Here is a 25,226-nt window from a genome sequence, read left to right as displayed (position 1 = left end):
GATTTGTAAACAGGAAGTGATGCAACTAAGCATTTCCTGTATGATGGTATACTGACGCCATTTCCGGTCACGGAGTTTTCACTCCGATTGTGGCCTCATCATCCGGGCTAATATGTACCCCTCCACATATTGAGGCTCATCCCCAGTTATCCTCAGCCCTATGTGACCTTTCCACTCAGCCCTATATAAACCCCGAATTACGGCCACGCGCGCCACTTCCGGTCTTTTCAACCGGAAGTGACGCGACCATGTCCAGTGACGCGTCTCTGACAACTCCAGTGACTGATAAACTTCTGGTATTGGAGTTAATACCACGATCTTGGCCCCAATAATTAATTTTAAACATTTATCCTCCCTATTCATTTATTTTTATTATAAGCCCTATCTAACCATAGATACGGCCCTATGTATAATTAGAATAACATTAACCTCCGGATTTTGAAACCGGAAGTGATGCGCAGGATGCCTTTTTGACATCACACAATCTACTTCCTCCTTCCTGTGATTGGTCTGAATTTTGAGACCACCCCCCTTCTTGCCTTAAATAGACTCTCTTCCACTACCACCTCACACAGTGAACAAGCCACCTTCAGGTGAAACGGCCGTCTGTGACAAGTGGTGCTGAACAGTGCATGGTTCAGCCCACTCACCTCCTGGTATCGTATAATTGACAAAAAAATGTTTTGTCATTAATTGTTTAATTTTTTGCTTAATCTGCTATCCTTTATTTACAGAGTTAAGACATTCAACGCTCATTGATGTCTCTTTTTCTCTCCCACTCTTATACCCTAATTAGTGAGATATAATTCATACTATTACGTGTGTTTTGAGATATCCCTAACAGCTGGCTTCGGCCTTCTTTTGCAGTACTCTAGGGGCATCGCCAATAGCGGAAATATTAATCCCTCTGCCCACTACTATCAGGATTAAGAATATGTAATTGAATTATGCACCATCATAATAAAAACTTTAAGATATCTGTGTAATTTCACACCATTACTCAATAGGCCCAGATAACCCGCCTCTCTCATCCATTGTCCGCTATATTAAGTTATATGACAGTGGACAGCAGAAGACGGGCTCTGAACCTATACGTTTCCTATATCTCACTTTTTCAGTACTCTCTCATCCTGACGCCAGTTATATAACTCCCCTGCAATGCTAAAAGTAACAGGGAAACTGTGCGCAATAATGGACAGCAGAAGTACTCTATCTGGTATATGCCAATAACCATACACTCTCTCATTCACAATCTATGTGATATTACTGCCATATCTCACTGGCTACGCCCAATCTCGCCTGATCTTGGAAGCTAAGCAGTGAATAGCCTGATTAGTACCTGGATGGGAGACTTCCAGGGAATATTAGGTGCAGTAATAAATACCTCTGTATTCATGTGAAAAGCAGAGGTGTTGGAGCAACCCTTGACTGTTACCATTTTCATATCTATATTCCCTTCTTCTCATTGAATCTCTCTTCCTGATCATATACTCATCTAGAGCTCTCTTGCATATTGCAATTATTGATCAGAAAATTTAGAAATAGCAGATTAATCGTTACAAGGAGATACCATTACAATAGGCATTGGAAGAATTTTCTGTTATGCTGAAATTAAATTCTTAATATTTTCATCTCAGGTGTCACTGTCACCTTAAATAGTAATATTACTTGGAGAACTGCCACTCCAAAATTATTACTTCGCAAGTGAGAACCATTTGACTTTCTCCTTAAATATTATATACTATATGTGTGTTGAATTGTGTACCAGAATTTTATCACACTATAATTAAAAGTTAAGTTTTAGTTTTTCAAGCGTGCCCCAACACAGAGTCTCTCTTTCTCTTTTGTAACTTTGATACGTACTATTGACTCTGGGTGCACCACCAACAACAGTAACTCCTTAAAGACCGATACAGGCATTTCTTATGTATATGTACTGTTGGTTCACAAGGGACAAATTCCATAAGAGCCCATTACAAAGAAAAATTCTTTAGAAAGGTCCTGTGCGGCACCAAATTGACCTTCTCAGGGTCAAAAGGTAGACAGGAAAATGGTCGACATGAAAAAGGTAGACAGTTTTTTTTTTTCTATCCATGTCGGCATAGAGTTGGTTATAAACCTTGTGGTGGGCCCGAAGCGTGGCAAGTGAAGTGAGCCCTGTGAGGGGATGACTTTCTACAATTGGGGTTCCCAGATGAGAAAACTATCCACGCAAAAATGCAAACAAAATGGTGTCTAGCTTTTCTGCAGCAGGGTACATTGTGTTCCACAGGGAAACATTGGGGTGTAGACTGGATCTTGATCCAGAGGCACCAACAGGCTAAAGCTTTAGGCTGTCCCAGGATGCACTGGGGCCTCCTCTATAACCCCGCCTCCAGGCACTGTGAGCTCAGTTGGTGCCTACAGCAGCAGGTCACTTAACGAGGCTTCACTGGGCAGCCCTGAAAAGCTTTCTAAGAAGACTTCAAGGGCCGCAGCGCTGATATGTCAGTCTTCACATTCTGTGATGCAGCTCCATCACCTCCCAAGAGGCGTAAACATACTCCCGCGGCCTGTTCACGGATACTTGCGGCAGAGACGCTCCGGTTTTAGTCACACGGACGCAGACACACTCCTGGTTTGCATGGCTGCTACGGGGAGCCACCATTAAATTGCGTTCCTGCCGCTGTCTAGGGAGATGGACCGCGACGCTGGCATAGGCGTACAGGTTGGGTGTACTAATGCTCGTTTTTATAAGACTGCGTAGGACTGGCGGTGAGAACCAGCACAGGGGAGTCAGTGCTTGACCTGTAGCTCCTCTCCTGGTGCCATCTACGGCAGATTTTCCTGCCCTGGAGCTGCCACACACTCTCCCTCACTCCCTGGCTGGGTGTCATCTTCTAAGCATAGCTGTGGCTGGTCTCCAGGACTGCAGGGCAAGGTCTCCCTTGTAAAGCCGCCTGTATACAGCGCTATGACTTTACAAACACTTGAGTATTCTATGTGTCTTTATACAGACAGCGTTCGTTAAGAAAGAGTGTACCTATTACAGAATATATTGTACGAGTATTCTGATATATACCTTCGGTCTAGGATATATATCTGTACATATACTAGTCCAGTGCAGTTTTATTGTCCTAATAATTATCTGCATTGCCTGTGACCTGTTTGTATCTGCTGTGTGGTTTCAGTGTTTCCCAGATATATCTATCACTATGTTCTGTACCCTAAGGAACTAGGTGCGTCTGGGTCATATATATAGTGCATCACAGTATTTAACCATTACGTGTATTCTACTGTGTACTCAGTCACATAATACCGGATTTATTCACAGGTGTTGTGTACTGTGTAATCAGTCACATACTAACGGATTTATTCGCAGGCATTGTACTCTGTCTGGCTTTATCGTGCTAAACTGCTCTGTTGTTGCATTTGTGTACAATGTCTAACAAGAAGGGCAGTAAGTCTGTGGACACTCCTGCATCATGCAGAGCATGCGCCAAAGATTTACCTGAGGGAAAAGTTTTGTATGATGGTCTGTGTACTGTGTGTCATGCATCTCCAAGTCAGTCCACCGCTCCTGTAATCAGTAGCCACCCTGGCCTGCATTCACAAACCTACTGGGTACTCTGGTGGAACGCCTTACGCCCCCTATGTGACCACCTGTGCCACTACAGCCACATATTGTCCCTATGGCTAATCTGCCTTGGGCGGAATATTTGTCTAACCAGTTGCAGCAATTAAATCAATCCTTGGTGAGACAAAAATCCGCTCCAGGTCACTACCATGTCTCTGGGTCATCTAAGCGGGCTGCTTCCTCACAATCCACGAATCTCTCAGATGTTTCATCTGAAGAGGAGGGGGAGAATACTGTCCTTTCAGATACTGAATCGGGTGTTTCGGACGAGGATTCTCCATTGCAAATTGATGTCCCTGCCCTAGTGGTTGCTATTATGCAGATCCTACAAATCACTGATGAGAATTCCAATACTGTGGCTAAGAAAACGGATATGTTCAAACGACAGAAGGTGGTTAAAAATCTATTACGCCATTCTGACCATTTGGTGGACATCAGCCAGGAACCCTGGTCTAATCCAGGGAAGAAATTCCCTCTGTCTAAACGGGCCTTGGCTCGCTATCCTCTCCCTGCAGAGTTATGTAACAAGTAGGAAAGGGTTCTTCACACTAAGGGCAATAAAGATTTGGAACTCCCTGCCGGAGAAAGTAATAATGGCGGATTCTGTAAATGCATTTAAAAACGGACTGCACAAATTTCTAACTGAAAAAAGTATCCAAGGGTAAAGCATTTAAGATATTGACATTAACTATCTGGGAGTGATATGAATTATAGTTGTTAATTGGTACTAAACCATTACTTCAGCAGGTACATTAAAAGGTGCACAGCTTAATTCAGAATACAGGTTGAACCCGACGTGCATTTTGCCTCTTTTCATCCTCATTAACTATGTTACCATGGTAAGTGGGAAAATTCACCGCAAGTGGATTCTCGTATCAGCTGCCTAGTGGTGTCATCCACTCTGACGGTCACTTCACTGAAGGAACCGTGTGGAGGGATGCCTGAAATCTATTTACTACCTCTGTACATAGAGCCACTATTGCAGCCTTTTGGGCTTGAAGCATGGGTTCAGGCATTAGAGGAAGAGCTGCCAGAGGATATATCTGACAATGCCAGAAAATGTCTCATATTACCACCGCTGCCTATTACATTCAGTAGGTGCCCTCTGAGGCGGTTGTGTTGGCAGCCAAGGCGTTGACTACGTCTGTCCTGGCTCGATGTATTCTGTGGTTTATGTCATGGAAGGTGGACCTGGACTCCAAAAAGACCTTGGAGGTACTCCACTTTAAGGTGGACATTTTGTTTGGGGAAAACCTTAATAAAATTGTGTCCGAGTTAGCAGCTGCTATGACTGCTTTTCTCCCAAATACTAATCCTTCTGCACAGAAGGCAAAAGGTACCACTTTTTGTTTCTCTCTGCCTCAAGAGAAAGCAATAGGTCAGGCATACCCGAGACAGGATCGTGCTTCCAAAACCAAAAAGCCCAAGGCTAAATAATCCTGGATGGCCAGTCAGCCTGCTTCTAAACAAGACAAGCCTGCCACATGACTGGGCGGGCCATCCCCGGGGGACCCCAGGGTGGGAGGCCGACTTCTGCAGTTCACCTAGATCTGGCTAAAGACCACTTCAGACGCTTTGGTTGCGTAAAGTTGTCTCTCACGGGTACACAGTCTCCTTCAAGAGACGTCCCCCTCGCCAGTTTTGCACCACGGTTATCCCTTCGGATTCGTTAAAGGCGCAAACTCTGCAAAAGGTTGTGAGTTCCCTCCTGAATACAGGAATGGTAGTGGCGGTACCTCTGTCCCACAGAGGCAGAGGTTACTACTCGACCCTGTTTCTAGTTTCGAAACCCAATCGGTCTTTCCGGCTTATACTCAACCTCAAATCACTGAATAAGTTTGTGAGAGTGTCCATGTTATGTATGGAAACAATGCGCTTAATTGTACTGACTATGGAACACGGAGACTATATGGTATCCCTGGATATACAGGATGCGTATCTGCATACAGCTATTGCATGCCGCATCAGCAGTATCTGCGGTTTGCTATTGGCGACCTCCACTATCCGTTCCAGGCTCTGCCATTTGGACTGGCTACCGATCCTCTGCTCTTCACCCTGCTCATCTCCGTTGCCAGGGTGTCAGGATCCTGCCATATCTGGACGACTTGCTGATTCTGGCAAACTCCCTCAGTCATCTGTAGTTGACGATAAGCTTCCTACAAGCCCACGAGTGGCTCATCAATTAGAATAATTCCTCGCTGGTCCCATCTCAGAGCATGGTGCACCTGGGGGCACTCCTGGACAGACACAGTCAGCGACTGTTTCTGTCTCCAGAATAAGTCCTGAGGCTTCAAGACCGGATAAGATGCTTCCTTTGTTGCCCCAGAGTGTCTATACACTCGGCGATGCAAGTACTTTGCCTGATGGTGTCAGCATTCGACATGGTAGAGTACGCTCAATTTCATTCCCGCCCTCTGCAGAGGTTAATCCTTTCCAAGTGGGACGGCCTACCTCATCGGATCAGATCTCACATGATCACTTTGACTCCGGAGGTTCGTTTGTCGCTGACCTGGTGGCTACAGGACCAGCAATTGAGCAGGGGCCGTCCCTTCTGGATCCGCAATGGGGTGCGGTGTTGGAGCAACGCTTTTTTGAGGGTCGCTGGACCAAGGAGGAATCAATCCTCCGAATAAACATTCTGGAGTTGCGGGCGGTTTTCAATGCATTGACTCTCGCCCTGCCTCTGGTACAGAACAGGCCAGTTTAAGTACGGTCAGACAATGCCACCACGGTGGCATACATGCACCATCAAGGTGGCTCTCGAAGCCGCATGGCTGTGATGGAAGTGTCAAAGATCCTTCATTGGGTGGAATGCCATCTGCCTGCAGTATCGTCAGTGTTCATTCCGGGCGCCCTAAACTGGGAAGTGGACTTCCTCAGTCGCCAGGACGTGCACGCCGGAGACTGGAGTATTCATACAGAAGTCTTTCAACTTCTAGTGGACAAGTGGGGCCTAACAGATGTAGACCTGATGGCGTCTCGACACAATCACAAGGTTTCAGTCTTCGGATCAAGGACCAGGGATCCTCAAGCAGCGTTCGTGGATGCACTGGCAATTCCATGGAACTTTTGGCTGTCCTACGTGTTCCCTCCAGTGTCACTACTTCCAGGGTCCTGCGGAAGTTCAAACAAGAAGGAGGATTGCTACTTTTAGTTGCTTCAGCGTGGCCCAGACGGCATTGGTTCTCAGACCTGGGCCCTTATCTTTATCCGGACCTGGCAGGACTGGTTTTGATGGCGTGGCTCTTGAAGCATCACTCCTTGGGGCTAAAAGATTTTCTGAGGAGGTGATCCAAACTGTTTTGAGAGACCGCAAACTGGCATCTGCCTTAATTCACTACAGGGTCTGGAATTCTTACTTCGCCTGGTGTGCTGATAAGAATTAAGATGCATACAGATTCAGAACTTCCAGAATTCTGGCTTTTCTGCAACGCAGCCTGGATTTAGGCCTTCATCTGGCCTCCCTCAAGGGTCCTATATCTGCCTTGTCGGTATAGTTTCAAAGAAAAATTGCGTCTATACCGGACGTTCATATGTCACTCAGAGTGTCCTTTGGATTCAGCCTTCCTATGTCCCTCCTGTGGCTCCATGGGATCTGTCTGTTGTCCTGAATGCCCTGCAAGAGTCTCTATTTGAACCTCTTGAGACGGTGGACCTTAAATGATTCACGGCCATGGTCTTGTTTTTAATGGCTATTGCCTCTGCTAGAAGGGTGTCTAACTTAGGCGCTTTGTCCTGTCGTCCGCCTTTTCTGATATTTTATCGTGACCGGGCAGTTCTTAGAACTCGCCCTGGTTATTTACCTAAGGTGGTGTCATCTTTTCACCTTAACCAAGAGATTGTGGTTCCGGCCTTTTTCTCTTCTGATTTGTTCTCCAAATAGCGGTCTTTGTATGTGGTAAGGGCTCTCCATATATATGTGGAGATGACTGCCTCTGTCAGGAGGTCAGATACCCTTTTCGTCTTGTTTGGTTTTCACAAACGTGGCTGGCCTGCGAATAAGCAAACCTTGACCAGATGGATAGGAATGGTGATTGCTCAAGCTTATCCGCAGTCTGGTCTCCCAGCTCCTGCTGCTATCGAGGCCCATTCTACTCTGTCTTGACTGGTTAATGAAGCTGAGCTCACAGTGCCTGGTTGCGGTGTTGTAGAGGAGGCCCCAGTGCATCCTTGGACTGCCTAAAGCTTTGGCCTGATGGTGCCTCTGGATCAAGGTCCACTCTACACCCCCATGTTTCCCTGTGGAACCCAATGTACCTCTCAGAAAGAGTGTTAACCACTGTAAGTCTACCATAACACTCATATTTTGTGTCATCCATTGTCATGTCGACCTTTTGACCCTGTCAACCTAATGACTGTCTAATGTGGTGTCTGTCTACTGACTGTCTAACTAGACTAATTATCGTCCCAGACCCATTTTATATTTGTGGTCTTAACAGATTCCTGTGCTTGATAGCTTGGTCACTTATAAACTTTGAATTTGAAATGCATACTGTAGGTCAGTTTGGTTTGCAAGAATTCTAATTAATTAAAACTTTGATTTTAGTAGGTGGGGGAAGGATTGGATAACCTATGACACAGGGTTCCTGCTCATTGTTAGACATACAGTACACCTGTGTCACCTGCTGTATGTTTTGTACAGGCTCTGATATATCCACTTGCTTCTCTCTCATTAGGTCTATACTGTAATGTTCTTTCCATTGACCCACGTATGAAGACTTGGAACATGTAGCTAATTTTGATTTACTGCATTTTAGAGGTTTGTGGGATAGATTATGCCAGTGTATATTTGCTAGAGGATGTGATGTGAAGAGAGGTTTTCACTGCCTTCATTTCTGCTGGCCTAGCAGTAATAGAACTGCTTTTTTCATTTCCATACAATAAGAAAATTCTTTGTAGTTCAGCCATTCCCCCCCCCATGTTTTTGGGTTACGTCCTTCCTAATTTTCAGTCCTGCCTCTACTGTGACTTGCAATCTCCAGTTGTAAATCCATAAATGTGATTCACGGCATCAGATAATATTTGTTAGCTGTTTTACCTAATCTGTTTTTTTGTTTTTCTGTAGATTTCATAAACTACAAATGCTGGTAGTGTGTTTCAATTCAGTCTTTAGCTTTGTAGGAAGGTATATTAACCCCTTACAGACTTGGCACGTACATGCATTAATATTGTGTTTAGTGCACATGCTTTGACACAAACAATCCACACAATAATGTAAGCAGATGAGCCTGCGCACACTTTGACAAGCCATCGTGTTGCCTAAACTGTAGCTGTGCCTGCAGCGTTCAGAAGCGTTAATTGCTTGCTAAAATCCAGTGCTTTATGGCAGTGCCCATAAGTACACTAAATGCAGGAAAGGGACGACTAAGTACAAGTTGCTGTCTGAGCCTGTAACTAGTCATGTTCAAGGCCAAAAAAAAATTTAAATGCTTTCCACTGGCCTATGTACAGCACCCATTCCAACTAACGAGGTCTCTGAAATACCCGTTCCATTTAGCTGGTGCCATAGTACATACCTGGTAGTATTGCTTTCTCTGTAGTGCTTTTTCTGTTTTACACTGTTTTGCTTCTTTTACTGTGAACCTCCTATAAAAATCAAGTTGCAGAACGACATTCCAATAGACTATTTATAACGTCAATATGTTGCCTGCCTTGTGCCAAGAAGCTGCCGCCGCTATATATCAGTTATGTGTCCAGCTAAATAAACATTTCTTCCTCCTCCAGCAGGTCTGTTCTGATGAACTGTGCTGAATTTTGATGTATATAACCTTGTCCTGCATCTTCCCACCTGACCAAGATAAATGGTTTTGCTGTTTCCATTCAGCCAACTCTTCCATTATAACTTGACTGTTATTTTCACAGTTCACTTTTCTGCAAATGTTCTTGAGCGTAGTTGGAAAGTAAGATTGTAAGCAAGTCGCCTGGGCTGATCTATTCTCCTCTGTCCTTGGTAGCTAACAGTTTGTTAAAAAAAAAAAACCCTGATAGAACGCAAAGATCATAAAAGACTATCCTAAGTGTTTAAGACATTTTATTGAATACATTTCCAGTTCTAAAATTTCTGGTCTTGGCATTGCTTGGGAATGGTGATGTAATCTTGGTTGCGTTTTATTTGCACATCATTCTTCAAAGCAGAGAGAAATGGAGTATGTACCTAAAGCTGTCCACTTAAGCTGCGATACTGGGCAGTTATCCCCTAATACCCCTTTCAGACATACAACCCGGTAGGGTGGCCAATCCCGGGATCGGGTTCCCCGGATTTAGGCCAAAAGTAGGCCGGGTTCAATCCCGGTATTAGAAGCTCCAATCCCGGGGATGCCGGGCAGCGTGGAGCTTACTCGGGACACACAACGCTGCCCGGCTCCCCCAGCTTAGCGTGACCTGTGACTGTGAAGTCGCGCTGCGCAGTCACCTGCCGCTGAGGCCGCTGGTAAGGTGGCCGTCACCCGCCGACTCCTCCCGGCTCCCCCTGCAGTCACAGTGGCTGAAAGAAGTGCCCCTTTCACCTGCCCCTGCAGTTTGGTGAGTTGATTTATGTGCGGTGCGGGACGGCAGGACGGATGGATACACAAGAATAAAGCCAATTCTGGAATTTTATATTTTTTCAATCCCGATGCCATAAGTGACACCTCAGTGATTGTGAGAATTATGTAAGGCCGAGAACTGTGCTGTTCTCTGCGTCCTGTTCTTGTAGATGTTGCAGCTACATGAATTTTGTACACTTTTTTTTTTTTTTTTTTTTTTTTTATAGCATAGCAATATGCTAATCATTTCAGGGAGGTCCATGATATATGAATGGGGTTTGTCTGAAAAACACTAGTACCGGATGCTGCCGCGTGCAGCAGTATTGTCTGGGGCCCATACAGTACTGTATGTTCCAGAGAATGTCCTGGGCAAAAATGGTGTGTGTGTCGAGAGGCTGGATTGTGATTGATGCTCAAAACAAGACCCCCCCCACCCTACCCCAATTTAAAGGTGGTTAACTTAATTGACTTGTTAGAAAAGTATTACAGAACTGGTAGATCTATGGGAAACACTGATGTATGTTGCAGCCCATAGTGCTGTGATGGGGGTAGGCCGTGGGTAGTGCGGCTTTAGACCATTAGTAACACACATGGGAAATTGAGGACTTGAAGCTAGTCTTGGGTGAATGACCTAAATGTGCACAGATGCATCCTCATACATACAGCCTCAATAAGCCATTCAGCGCAAGATGCCCAGTGTGGGTGAGCTGCCAGGACTTGTGCAACTCTAACGCTGGCTGTCTTTTTTTTTTTTTTTTTTTTTGCTCTGTCAGCGTCTATGTTGTAACACAATGTGACTAGGATGCACAAGAAACTGCTGATCAATTTGTAATGATACTTGTATATTGTGTGTGACTGAGTCTTTATACGGGGCAGAAGAGAACTTGTATCGTAGCACTTCGTGTACAGATTCAGAAACTTAGTCACAACAATATACAAGCGTCATATATCAGCACAGTCTCCTTGTGCGTCCTAGTCATACTGCATTATGAATAAGACGCATTTTTGGCAAAAAAGATGCCCGACTGTAAGTTTCTAAGAGTGCTAAGAGGCACTATTTGGCGTGACTGCAGCAAAGATGTATGAGGACATATATACAGTAGGTTTTCAGGTACTGTTTTGACCTGGTTGTTTAGCACCATGAGTGTACAAGCTTAATTAGTGCATGTTCGGTTATTGTTTCTTTGCAGTTGTAGTATCTGTCCATAGAAGATGATTACTCTCTCTCTTTCGCTAGCATCCATAAGGGATATTGGGGAATTAGTACGATGGGGTATAGACGGGGTCCAAAGGAGTCGGTGCACTGTAAATTTCTTCAATTGGGTGTGCTGGCTCCTTCTCTCTATGCCCCCTCCCACAGGCAGTTTAGAAAAAAGTGCCCTCAGGAGAGGATGCACACTCTGGAGCTCCAGAGAGTTTTCTACAGTTTATTTTAAAACTTTATTTTCTTTGTCCTAGAGGATAAATTTAGTACCATGGGGTATAGACTGGTCCACTAGGAGCCATGGGCACTTTAAGAATTTGATAGTGTGGGCTGGCCCCTCCTACCAGACTCCGTTTAGAAAATGTTCCCGGAGGAGCCGGTCACGCTGAAGGAAGCTCTGAAGAGTTTTCTGCATTTATTTTATATGTTTGTTATTTTCAGGTAGGGCTGGTTAGCACCAGCCTGTCTGCTTCGTGGGACTTAGGGAGGGGAACGGCCCAACCTCTTGAAGGGTTAATGGTCCCATTCCCGGCTGACAGGACACTGAGCTCCTGAGGGACCTATTCACAAGCCCACCATGGCGAGCGTACATTCCCGCAGCACACCGCCACCCCTAACAGAGCCAGAAGAAAGAAGAGTGGTGAGTACTGAGCTGGCGTCCCGGTTAGCGGGGTGCTGGCCATTATGGCGGCATGAGGGTACGGAGACGCACGGCTTCTAAACGGGGCGGAATGCATCTCCAGACACAGTACACAGCTGCGTTTCAGTACACTGTACACGGTACCCATACTGGCAACACAGCCTTAAAACGGTATCTGTCCATTTTAAGCACCAAATTCCTCAGCCAGTATAAAAAAAGCGGGAAGACCGCGCACCATTGAAGGGGCGGGGCTTCATTATGAGAGGATCCAGCAGGTCACCAGCGCCATTTTCCTTCATCAGTGGACACAGACGCTGACTGACAGTGATGCGCAGCTCCTCCAGTGTGACTCCAAATTACCTCAGCGGTACCAGGGGGGTCATAGCAGGGGAGGAGCGATTACTAGTGTACTAAGTCCCCTCTCAGGGTACTTAGTCTGCGACCCGGCTAAGCTTGGCATTAGCGGTAAGGGCACAGCGGGGGCTGGCTACAATTAACTTTGTCTCCCTGAAGGGCTCTTTGTGGGTTAATTGTGCTTAACCTTTTCCTGTGTGTGTGCTGTCACATTTACATTATGTCAGGCAAAGAGTGTGTTTCTTGTACAGCGGAGTATTCCTCTTCACCAGGGGACTCACTACTGGGTACTCAGGGTTCACAGAATAGCGGGGCTGAACCAGAGTGGGTTAATTCTTTGAATTCTCAGAATGATCTCCACTCTTTCTACAATATTGTCCCAAAATGAGAGAGAGAGAATACTTAAAACAGACTGTGGATGAGTTTATGAGCAGAGACTCAGTCCCCAAAACAGCGTCTCAATCCCCTCCCATTTGTCCGCAGAAGCGATCTCTGGCCCACATCCTGCAGTCTGACTCTGACGCTGAAGGTTTAGATTTGGAGGAGGGTGAGGGAGACTTGGAGGGGGGGGTGCGGCTCTGTCACAGGGAATAGAGGCTCTTGTAGAAGCTATCAGCGATGTTCTGCATATTCCTGGTAAGGTATCAGGAGTGTGAGGAATCTTATTTTAATGTAAAAAAGAAGTCCTCGGTCACTTTTCCTGTGTCAAAGGAATTGAATATCCCGTTTGAAGAACCGTGGGTTAATCCTGATAAAAAAACATTTCAGAACCCTAAAAGGTTGCTCATCTTTTTCCTTTCCTCTGGAGGATAAGAAAAAAAGGGAAAATCTACTGATAGTGAACGCATCAGTCTCTAGGCTGTCACAAAAAATTGTATTGCCTGTTCCTGGTGCAGCCTCCCTAAAGGACACGGCTGATCGTAAAATTGAGACTACACTCAAATCATTGTACACAGCTGCTGGGGTGGCCCAAAGACCCACTATTGCATGTGTGTGGATCACAAAAGCCATTGGTAAATGGTCAGTTAACCCAATTGAGGGATTAGATTCCTTGTCTAGGTGGGATGATGTTCTACTCCTGTAGCAAATACAGGACTCTGCGAACTTTATGGTGGAAGCCATAAAAGAGAGAGGCTTGCTTAACACAGGCACCACTGCTGTGGCAGTGTCTGCACGCAGGGGCTTGTGGCTACGCCAGTGGACTGCTGACGCAAACTCCAGGAAAGGCGTGGAAGGCCTACCATTCACAGGAGAGGCCTTGTTTGGAGATGAACTAGACAAAAGATCTCCACAGCTACTGCTGGTAAGTCTACGTATCTTCCCTCCGCAGCCCCCCCCCTCTTCCCCCCCCATCCAAGAAGACTCATTCAGCTTCTAAGATGCAGTCCTTTCAGACGGCCAAGTTCAAGGGCAAATCCAGAGGTGCTTCTAGGCCCTCCAGCGGCGCAAGAGGTAAACCACGCAAGTCAGCAACTGCAGGTGCTCAGGAACAGAGCTCAGGCTCTGCTTCCTCAAAGACTTCAGCATGACGGTGGACCGCAATGCCCGGAAGGCTGTCAGGTGGGAGCCCGACTACAATTCTTCAGTAAGATCTGGTCAAGTTCATGCCAGGATCCCTGGGTCATAGATCTTATTTCCCAGGGCTACAGATTGGAGTTCCAAAAGCTCCCACCTCACAGATTCTTCAAATCAGGCTTACCAGTTTCACAAGAGGCAAGTATAACTTTACAGCATGCTATCCAAAAACTGGTACAGACTCCGGTTATTGTTCCAGTTCCACCTCATCTACTCACAAAGGGGTACTATTCCAGCTTGTTCGTAGTACCGAAACCAAACGGTTTGGTAAGACTCATTCTGAACCTCAAGCCTTTGAACCCGTACTTACGACTGTTCAAATTCAAGATGAAGCCACTGAGAGCGGTAATCTCAGGTCTGGAGGAGGGAGAATTCCTAGTGTCTCTGGATATCAAGGATGCGTACCTTCACATTCCGATCTGGCCGCCTCATCAGGCTTCTCTCCGATTTGCACTGCAGGACTGTCACTACCAGTTCCAGGCTGTACCCTTTGGTCTCTCGACGGCACAGAGGGTGTTCACCAAGGTGATGGCAGAGATGATTCTACTCCGCAAACAGGGAGTGAACATAATTCCGTACTTGGACGATCTCCTGATAAAAGCACCATCCAGGGAAAGGTTGCTGGACAGCATTGGTCTTTCAACCAAACTCCTCCAGGATCATGGGTGTATTCTGAACCTTCCAAAATCTCACCTAGAGCCATCAAGGAGGCTCCCATTCCTGGGAATGATACTGGACAAGGAGTCGCAGAATGTGTTCCTTCCTTTGGAAAAGGCATTGGTGATCCAGTCGATGGTTTGGGACGTCCTGAAGCCAACCCGGGTGTCGGTGCATCTGTGCATTCGCCTTCTGGGGAAAATGGAGGCCTCTTACGAGGCTCTAAAATAATGAAGGTTTCACGCAAGACACTTCCAGTTCGATCTGTTGGTCAAATGGTCCGGATTGCATCTTCACATGCACCAGAGGATCCGTCTGTCGCCAAAAGCCAGGATCTCCCTTTTGTGGTGGCTACAGACTTCTCACCTCGTCGGAGGTTTGGAATTCAGAACTGGATTCTGTTAACTACAGACGCAAGCCTCAGGGGTTGGGGAGCCTTCACTCGGGGTGCAGTTTCAAGAAAGATGGTCAAGTCAGGAAGTCGTCCTTCCAATCAACATTCTGGAACTTTGGGCCATATACAACGCCCTTCTGCAGGCCTCACATCTTCAAGATCGGGCCATTCAGGTCCAGTCGGACAATCTGATGGCAGGGACGTACATAAACCGACATGGCGTAACAAAGAGCAGAGCAGCGATGTCAGAGGTGTCAAGAATTCTCCTCTGGGCAGAAAGAAACGCTGTGGCATTGTCAGCGGTCTTCATTCCGGGAGTAGACAACTGGGAAGCAGACTTCCTCAGCAGACCTGCACCCGGGGGAGTGGGGCCTTCACCCCGAAGTGTTCAGGTGCTTGACAAGTCGATGGGGATATCCACAGATCAACACGATGGCCTCTCGTCTCAACAAGAAGCTCAAGCGGTATTGTTCCAGTTCGATAGACCCACAGGCGGTGGGCGCCCTGACGACTCCATGGGTCTATCAGATGGTGTACGTGTTTCCTCCACTTCCTCTGATCCTAAAAATTCTAAAGAGTATAAAAAGGGAAAAGGTTCAAGCAATTCTTATTGTTCAAGAAGGGCCTGGTATGCGGACCTTCTGGAGATGCTCCTCGAACATCCATGGCCTCAACCTCTTCTCATGGATCTTCTGCAACAGGCCCCGTTCGTCTATCAGGACTTACCGTGGCTACGTTTGACAGCATGGAAGTTGAACGGCTGATTCTAGCCAGGAGAGGGATCCCTAACAAGGTTATCCCGACTATGATTCATGCCAGGAAGGGGGTAACGTCTAAGCATTACCATCCTATTTAGAAGAAATACGTCTCTTGATGTGAGAGCAGAAATTATTCTGCAGTGGAATTTCATCTTGGACTTTTTCTGCAGGCAGGTGTGGATGTGGGTCTGCGTCTGGGCTCCTTTTTAAATGTCCAGATTTCGGGACTTCCGGTTCCGGGACCCATGGAGTGAGCCTCTCAGCACCGGAGCTCCGTCCTGCCGCCCGCTGCAAAGAACCTTTTCAAGGCTACTACAGCCTCCACACCGCCCAGACTGCCCCCGGCGAGACCCGCGATCACGATGGATCGCTTTGTAACACCCGTAACCACGGCTATGCAGGCCCCCGCTGGCGCATCCACGAGGCTGGAGAAGCGCCGCGTGGGAAGCAATATGGCGCCGGACCTGAAGTCACCACTCCTGCTTCCAAGAAAGCCGCGGCGGAGGGGACTGAGTATGCAGGCTCACAGGTATGCCGGGATCCGGAGGCTCCGGTAACATATGGAGATGTCGTGGCAGCTATAAAAGACACTATGGCCCCCCTGCTTTCACAAGCTGTCAGTGATATAACGACACAGCTGCAGCACTTACAGCAGAGGGTCTCACACACTGAATCTCAACTGCAGGCTGCAACACATGACATAGAAGGGCTGCACCACTCAGTGAAATCTCTTACTACAGAGAACTATCAGATATGGAATAAGTTAGATGATATGGAAAATCGCGCAAGAAGAAATAATATCAGACTTGTGGGATTGCCGGAATCACTTAAAGGCACGGCGCTGGCTCATTTTGCCCGTGTTACCCTTCCCGCAATTTTGAATATAGAACGGGAATGTAGTGATTTAGTAATTGAAAGAATTCACCGTGTGGGTCCTATGCCCACCCCCAACAAACCGCGCCCACGTGTAACTTTGTTCCGCTGTCTGAACTACCTTCATAAATTAGCATTCTGGTCCGCGTCTCGCAAAATGAGGGATATCCAATGGGAGGGTAACAAGCTTTTCATATTCCAGGACTATTCAGTGGAACTGACCCGGGCCCGCAAAGCTTTTTCCCCTATTTGCACTCAACTTGTTTCAGAGGGTCGCAAGTTTGGCCTGTTATACCCCGCTCGCTTGCGCATTTATGAAGGTACCTCCCATAAAGATTTTCTATCACCTGCTGACGCAGCGGCCTACCTCCATTACGGAGAAGACAGCGCGGACATTTCGGATCTCCCTTCAGCGACAAATTGATCATTTCCTGCTGAATGTTCACCTGTAATCTAGTCGTACATTACGCATGGACTGCCTTGGTTTCTGTTGTTAGAGCGACAATGACACACGGGCACTATGACAGCCGTCACTACTCCACAATTGCTTTGCCTGCTATTGGATTTAGTTTTGACCGATTTCCTGTTTCTTTCTTTGAAATGTTCTTACCTATGCGCCTATTTTGCAGATGCAAATTGAAAAAGCGCTATGGTGGCTGGGAAGTACCCCATTATGCTGCATTTTCATGGTTATACAGCCATATTCACTACATTAGCCACAGGTTTTCTACTATATACTGCTCACTGTATATCGCTTATATTATAATATTATGTTGCTTCTTGGAGCATTTGGTTATATAGCATAATTACCAGGGGTTTCTGGGTGGGATTCGTTTACGTATATCGCGGTGGGGAGGGGCTCCTCCTTTCCTGTTGGTGCACACCACTTAATGCCAGGGTGCGGGACCACTGCCGCTGGTATTCGCCCATGCTCGTTGACCGGAGGTCACTGGTCACAGAAATATTGGCTATTTACAGAAGTATCCTCTTCTCAATTGTATGGCCTGTTATTTACAACTGCTTTCTATTTCCATCTCTTCTCTTTCCCTCCTGTTTTGTCTCTTCCATCCCCCCTCTTTCCCACCCTCCGTCCTCAGGCAGGTGATGATGCTCATGCCCCTTATGCAGACAGTTTACAATTCCTCTGTTTTGCCCTTTCCTCTGAACTATGCCTAATTTGATGGTGGGATCTTGGAATGTCGGGGGCTTTAACTCCCCAGCTAACAGGCGAAAAATACTCCTATATTTAGGTAAACAGCACATAGACCTGGCATTCCTCCAAGAAACGCATCTAACTCCAGAGGAAACGGCAAAATTGAATGCTCTGAACTGGCGGGTTTTAGGTTTTAGCTCTTTCAATTCTAAGGCCAGAGGGGTTGTCATATTGGCGAAACGTTCTATGACCACTGAAATCCTGACCAATGTTACTGATCCTGAAAGTCGTTATGTGATAATGTCTGTTATGATTAATAGTAGAGTTTATACACTATGTAACGTATATGCACCCAACATTTATTCCAAAAATTTCTTTCAATCTCTACTCGCCAAACTAACCCCTCTTCTCACAGACCCCTTAATACTCTGTGGAGATTTGAATCTTATCTCCTCCTCCTATTTAGATCGATCCCACACACCGACAAAACCTCTTTCACTACCCAAACTTGGGGTTCCTCTATTAGCTGACAGCTTACAGACGGTAGATATCTGGAGAGCTTTACATCCCACAGAGAGGGAATACACGTGTCTCTCAGCAGCCCACCACACGCTATCTAGGATAGACTATATCTTACTATCCCATTCTCTATTACCGAATGTATCAGATTCACAAATTGAGGCAATCTCCTTATCGGACCATGCCCTAGTTACTGCAACACTTCATTTCCCAGACATATCCCAATCTCCCAGATTATGGAGATTCCCCTCCCATCTCGCTCACTCCCTGAAATTTCAGCAAAGATTGGAATCCTCTTGGGAGGCCTTTAAAACTAACAACGCATCCCATTTGGATGAAGATCCAATTCTATTCTGGATGACTGCAAAATCGGTTCTCCGGGGGGACATTATATCCTATGTCTCAGCCACCAATAAAAAATATGCCTCTCAATATTTAGAGTTCCAGAGGCCCCTGTCGACAGCCTATCAGCAATACAAATCTTTTCCGACCCCTCAAAATCGCCTTATATACATTGAAGCCAAAGCACACTTTGATGAATTCATGTCCTCCATGGGTAATAGATATTCATTCTCGGTGAACTATCGGTTCTACAAATTTGGCAATAAAACGGGCAAGTTATTGACGACACTCCTCATGGATTCCCGCCCTCCCATGGTCACTCATCCTTTGCATACCCCTGCTGGCACTTTAACTATGAATAATCAGGAGATTTCAGATGTTATGAAATCATTTTACAAGGATTTATATTCCTCTTCCTCAAGCTCCACCCTTTCCACTCCTCCCACCCAGTCGCCATGGCCCAAGGACTTTTGGGACAATCTTTCTGTTCCCCAGCTTCATACTTCCATGGTATCACCGTTGTTAGCTCCCATCTCGTTAGAGGAAATCCGGAGTGTCATTGGACAGTTTGGCAGGGACAAGGCACCGGGCCCTGATGGCTTCAGTGCCGATTTTTATAAAATTCTTTTACCCCGGATAGGGGACACACTGGTGTCGGTCCTTAATGCGGTTCTGTCTTCTGACACTCTTCCCAAACACTTTAACACTGCCATCCTCAAAGTCCTCCCCAAACCTGGTAGAGACTTATCCCAACCGGGGTCATATCGCCCAATTTCACTCTTAAACCTTGATTACAAGCTACTTACTAAAATCTTAGCTAACCGGATTAAATTATTACTCCCTCATATCATACATAAAGATCAAACTGGGTTCATCTGGGGCAGACACTCGGAGATCAATATAAGGAGAGTACTTTCTGCCATTTACGCCGCCTCCTCCTCTTCAACTACCACTTCCTCCCTCCCAGTTATTCTCTCACTCGACGCGGAAAAAGCGTTTGATATGGTGGACTGGGATCATCTTTTTTCCACACTCCTACAATTTGGCTTCCCTGCAGATTTTGTAAATCTTTTAAAACTTCTCTACACGGCTCCACAAACCCAGATATCCTGTAATGGAGTTCTCTCCTCTCCCTTTGAGATCCAGAAGGGTACCAGACAGGGGTGCCCATTATCACCCTTACTATTTGCAGTAGCACTGGAACCCCTGGCGATTGCCTTACGCCAATCGAGTGTAATTAAGGGAATTCAAGTAGGAAATGTTGACCTTCACCTTGCCCTCTTTGCCGATGATATGCTATTATTTGTTTCAGATCCGTCGACCTCTATCCCAGAGATCCTTGGAATGATACAGGCATTCGGAGTTAGGGCGGGGTATAGGATCAATGTAGCCAAATCAGAACTTTTACCCTTAGGCCCCTCCTCACGTACCATTTCCACACTTCTTCCGAATCTCTCATTCAAAATAGCCCTCAATAAGATTACATACCTAGGGATTCAAATCCCAGCAAACCTTTCCAGACTATATGAAGAAAATGTCACTCCTGTTCTGGCACGTATCACCGCACTATTGGATGGTTGGAAATTGTTACCTCTATCCCTGATAGGGAGAATAGCTGTATTACAGAGTATAGTTTTCCCAAAGATATTTTACCTCATGCAGATGCTCCCAGTCCGCCTTACTAAGCATGATATTCAATATTTACGGAAGATTATGTCGAGGTTTTTATGGAAAGGCAAGAAGGCGTTCATCGCTTTGGATAAATTGATAGCACCCAAGTCCGCAGGTGGATTTGGTGTTCCTGATTACGCATCCTACTCAATGGCGTTTCTATTTAGATGTGCTGCTGACTGGCTGTTTGACAGGGAACTCTATACGGACTCCGCTCTGGATGAGGCACTATTCACTCCTTACTCCCCGGGGGCATTACTCCTGTCTCAACCCTCACTGATCCCGACCCACATCCTCGCTAACCCCCTTTTTAGGGATATCTATTATAACTGGCGCTCTTTACACAAGAAATGTAAATGTAGTCCTGAGAAATCTATATGCATCCTGCTATGGGGTAATCCAGCTTTCCCCCCGTCCCTCCTTAACTCAAATTACCGACTCTGGAAAGAGAAAGGACTCTCAAACTCTTCCAAAGTATTTGACCCGGGAGGCTCCATGTATTCCTTCTCATCGCTACAAGAGAAATTTGACCTACCCCACTCTCATTTTTTCATGTATCTACAGACGCGACACTATTTAGGTTTAGCTACTCACATGTTTATTACCCCACATGAAGCCTCTCTGTCTTCTAACCCACTACAGCTTTCGCTTAAAACACATAGAACAGACTTCCGGTTCCGGGACCCATGGAGTGAGCCGCACGCTGCAGGAGCTCCGTCCCGCCGCCCACCGCAACTAACCTTTTCAAGGCTGTTACAGCCTCTACATCACCCGGCATACCCTCTGCAAATTCAGCGGTCAGCATGGATCGCTATGTGACGCCCATGGCCGCGGCTGCACAGGCTCCGGCAGGCGTAAATGCGAGGCTGGAAAAGCGCCGCGCGGGAACCAACATGGCGCCGGCCCTGAAGTCACCTCCCCAGCCTCCAAAAAAGTTGCGGCCGAGGGGACAGACATCACAGGATCACAGGTATGCCGTGACCCTGAAGCCCCTGTAACGTATGGAGATGTAGTGGCAGCAATAAAGGCAACCATGGCCCCTCTGTTATCACAGGCTGTCACTGATATCACTGCACAGCTGCAGCACTTACAGCAGAGAGTCACTCACACTGAATCCCAGCTGCAAGCTGCAACCCATGATATTGAGGGACTGCATCACTCAGTAAAATCTCTTACCACAGAGAATTATCAAATATGGAATAAGCTAGATGATATGGAAAATCGCTCAAGAAGAAATAATATCAGATTGGTGGGTTTACCAGAGTCACTTAAGGGCACAGCACTAGCTCATTTTGTACGTGTCACCCTGCCTACACTTTTGGGCATAGAACGAGACTGCAGTGATCTAGTTATTGAGAGGGTCCATCGTGTGGGCCCTGTCCCCACCCCCGCCAGACCGCGTCCACGGGTAACACTATTTCGCTGTCTAAACTACCTTCATAAAATGGCATTCTGGTCTGCATCCCGAAAAATGAAAGATATCCAATGGGAGGGTAACAAGCTTTTCATATTCCAGGACTATTCGGTGGAACTGACCCGGGCCCGTAAAGCGTTTTCACCTATTTGCACTCAACTTGTGTCCGAGGGCCGCAAGTTTGGATTACTCTACCCCGCACGCTTACGCATTTATGAGGCTACCTCCCACAAAGATTTTCTATCACCCGCAGACGCAGTGGCCTACCTCCGTAATATCTCTAGAGAAGACGCCACAGATATTACAGATCTCCCTTCGGCGGCTGCTGGATTGTAATATACAGGTTTTCCCCCTGCGATTCCATCATATCTTCTGATCAGTGCTGGTTCTTTTTGCTAATGATCTCTTGCATCATAGTGACTGCTGCCGCTCTATATTTGATTCGGCTTCATTATAGCTTCGATATGATTACATATATACAAAACAAGAAAGAAAAAAAAAAAAAAATGTTCTATAATTGTTTATCATGTTACTTGCATATGCTGGGGACTCCCCCATTATCATGGACTTCCGTGGTTATGTTTACTTATTTGTAATCCTTCCCATATATTCTTTACATTACTCGACTCACTACATTTCACCCAAGAGCTGTTGTTTTTAGGAGTATGCTGTTACCCTGCTTATTTTTTGAGGGATGCTGGGTGGGTATAGATAATAGAATTATGGCGGTGGGGAGGGGATCCTCCTTTCCTGCTAGTGCCCATCACTGTATACTCAGGCGCGGGTACACCATCACTGGTGCTTGCTCATGTTTGCTGACCGGAGGTCACTGGCCACTGGCATATTAGTGACTTTTAAAATTGTACTTCTACGATTGTACGGCCTGTTACTCACGATTGCCTCCTATCTCCCTTTTTCTTCTCTTGTTTTGTCTCTCTCCACCCCCCACTTCCCCACCCCCCATCCATCAGGTTGTGATTATGTCGCTGTTTCTTGTGAAGGTGGTAAAGAACGCATCTGTTTTGCCTTTTCCTCTGACATATGGCTGACCTGACGGTAGGATCCTGGAATGTTGGGGGCTTTAATTCCCCAGCAAAGAGACGGAAAATACTTCTCTATCTTAATAAACAACGGGTAGACCTGGCGTTCCTCCAGGAAACACACCTGACTTCAGAGGAGACGGCAAAACTAAATGCTTTGAATTGGCGAGTATTGGGGTTTGCCTCTTTCAATTCTAAAGCCAGAGGTGTTGCTATATTGATCAAACGTTCTATCCCGGCGGAAGTTCTGTCCACTGTGGCTGATCCTGAGGGTCGTTATGTGATACTATCTGTTAAGATACATGATAGAGTTTATTCAATGTGTAATGTATATGCACCTAACGTCTATTCTAAGAAATTTTTTCAGTCCTTACTGGCCAAACTGACTCCCTTCCTCACAGATCCCTTGATACTCAGTGGGGATTTCAACCTTATCTCCTCCTCCTACCTAGACAGATCACACCCACCAGCAAGACCTCTCTCATTGCCCAAATTCGGGGTACCCCTGCTGGCTGAAAGACTGCAGGTAGTAGATATTTGGAGAGCCTTACACCCCACAGACAAAGAATACACCTGCCTCTCTGCGGCCCATCATACATTGTCTAGGATAGACTACATTTTATTATCCCATTCTCTTCTACCACATATATCCGACTCTCAAATCGAGGCAATATCTCTGTCGGACCATGCTCTAGTCACAGCGACCCTTCACTTTCCAGACGCTCCCTCATCTCCCAAATTGTGGAGATTCCCTACATATCTAGCCAACTCCCTGAAATTTCAACAAAGACTGGAATCTTCTTGGGAATCTTATAAGACTAATAATTCATCCCATTTAGATGAGGATCCTATATTATTTTGGATGACCGCAAAGTCGGTTCTCCGAGGTGATATAATATCCTATGTCTCCGCCACTAACAAGAAATACGCCTCTAAGTACCTAGAGTTCCAGAGGCCCCTGTCGACGGCCTATCAGCAATACAAATCCTCTCCTACTCCACACAACCGTCTCCTTTATTTGGAGGCCAAAACACATTTCGATGAATTTATGTCTTCCATGGGTAATAGGTTCTCCTTTTCAGTGAATCACAGGTTTTATAAGTTTGGCAATAGAACTGGAAAATTGCTAACGACTCTTCTTACTGGTTCCCGACCTCCCATGGTCACCCATCCCTTACGCACCACCACTGGCGCATTAACTACAAATAACCAGGAAATCTCTGAGATAATGAAATCTTACTATAACGATTTATACTCCTCAACACCACATCCCTCCCCCTCCACGGAACCCACCCCTCCACCATGGCCCAAGGAGTTTTGGGACACTCTTCCTATCCCCCAACTTCAACCCTCCATGGTACAATCATTGCTTGATCCGATCTCATTGGAAGAAGTCCAGAGTGTCATTGGTCAATTTGGCAGAGATAAAGCACCGGGCCCTGATGGCTTTAGCGCCGATTTTTATAAAATCCTTTTACCCCGCATAGGGGACACTCTAGTGTCTGTACTAAATGCGATTTTGTCCTCTGACACTCTTCCCAGACATTTTAATACTGCTGTCCTTAAAGTCCTTCCTAAACCAGGTAGAGATTTGTCCCAGCCTGGATCATATCGCCCGATCTCATTGTTAAATCTTGATTATAAGTTACTCACTAAAATATTAGCAAATCGAATTAAATTATTACTCCCCCAAATTATACATAAGGATCAAACTGGATTCATTTGGGGTAGACACTCAGAGATCAATGTACGGAGAGTTTTAACTGCCATTTATACAGCTTCCTCTTTTTCTTCTCCTTCTTTCACTCCTCTTTCCCCTCCCCCAGTTATTCTCTCCCTTGACGCTGAGAAAGCGTTCGACCTCGTGGATTGGGAACATCTTTTCTCTACTCTCCTGCACTTTGGCTTTCCTAACGACTTTGTGAATCTTCTAAAACTACTTTATACTGCTCCACAAACCCAGATTTCCTGTAATGGGGTACTGTCCTCATCATTTGAGATACAACGAGGTACTAGACAGGGCTGCCCCTTATCGCCCTTACTATTTGCAATAGCACTGGAGCCCCTAGCGATAGCCCTACGCCAATCGAGAGTTTTTAAGGGAATCAAAATTGGAGACATTGACCTCCGTCTTGCTCTTTTTGCCGATGACATGCTGTTATTCGTTTCTGATCCATCGACCTCCATCCCGGAGATCCTTGGATTGATACAAGCATTCGGAACTAGGGCGGGATATAGAATTAATGTAGCCAAGTCAGAGCTTCTACCCCTGGGCCCTTCTGCCCATAACATTTCCAAACTCACCCCATCTCTTTCCTTTAAAATTTCCCACACAAAGCTTACCTACCTGGGGATTCAAATCCCAGCGAATCTCTCCAGACTATATGAGGAGAACTACACCCCTGCCTTAACACTTGTCACCTCGTTGCTAGATAGCTGGAAATTGCTACCTCTGTCACTGCTGGGGAGGATAGCCGTCTTGCAAAGCATAG

At 46.2% G+C, this 25,226-nt stretch overlaps 1 protein-coding gene and 1 pseudogene across 2 annotated transcripts in view; both read left to right on the top strand.

Annotated features, from left to right (window-relative positions):
- MTM1 (myotubularin 1) overlaps positions 1-25,226 on the top strand; it is a 293,065-nt gene that overhangs the window by 198,929 nt on the left and 68,910 nt on the right. The gene's annotated exons all lie outside the window — the stretch shown is intronic.
- Positions 1,262-1,380, top strand: LOC134950239 (5S ribosomal RNA; annotated as a pseudogene).

The sequence above is a fragment of the Pseudophryne corroboree genome, chromosome 8, assembly GCF_028390025.1.
Source record: "Pseudophryne corroboree isolate aPseCor3 chromosome 8, aPseCor3.hap2, whole genome shotgun sequence".
Classification (NCBI taxonomy): domain Eukaryota; kingdom Metazoa; phylum Chordata; class Amphibia; order Anura; family Myobatrachidae; genus Pseudophryne; species Pseudophryne corroboree.
This window is presented reverse-complemented; position numbering and strand designations above follow the sequence as displayed.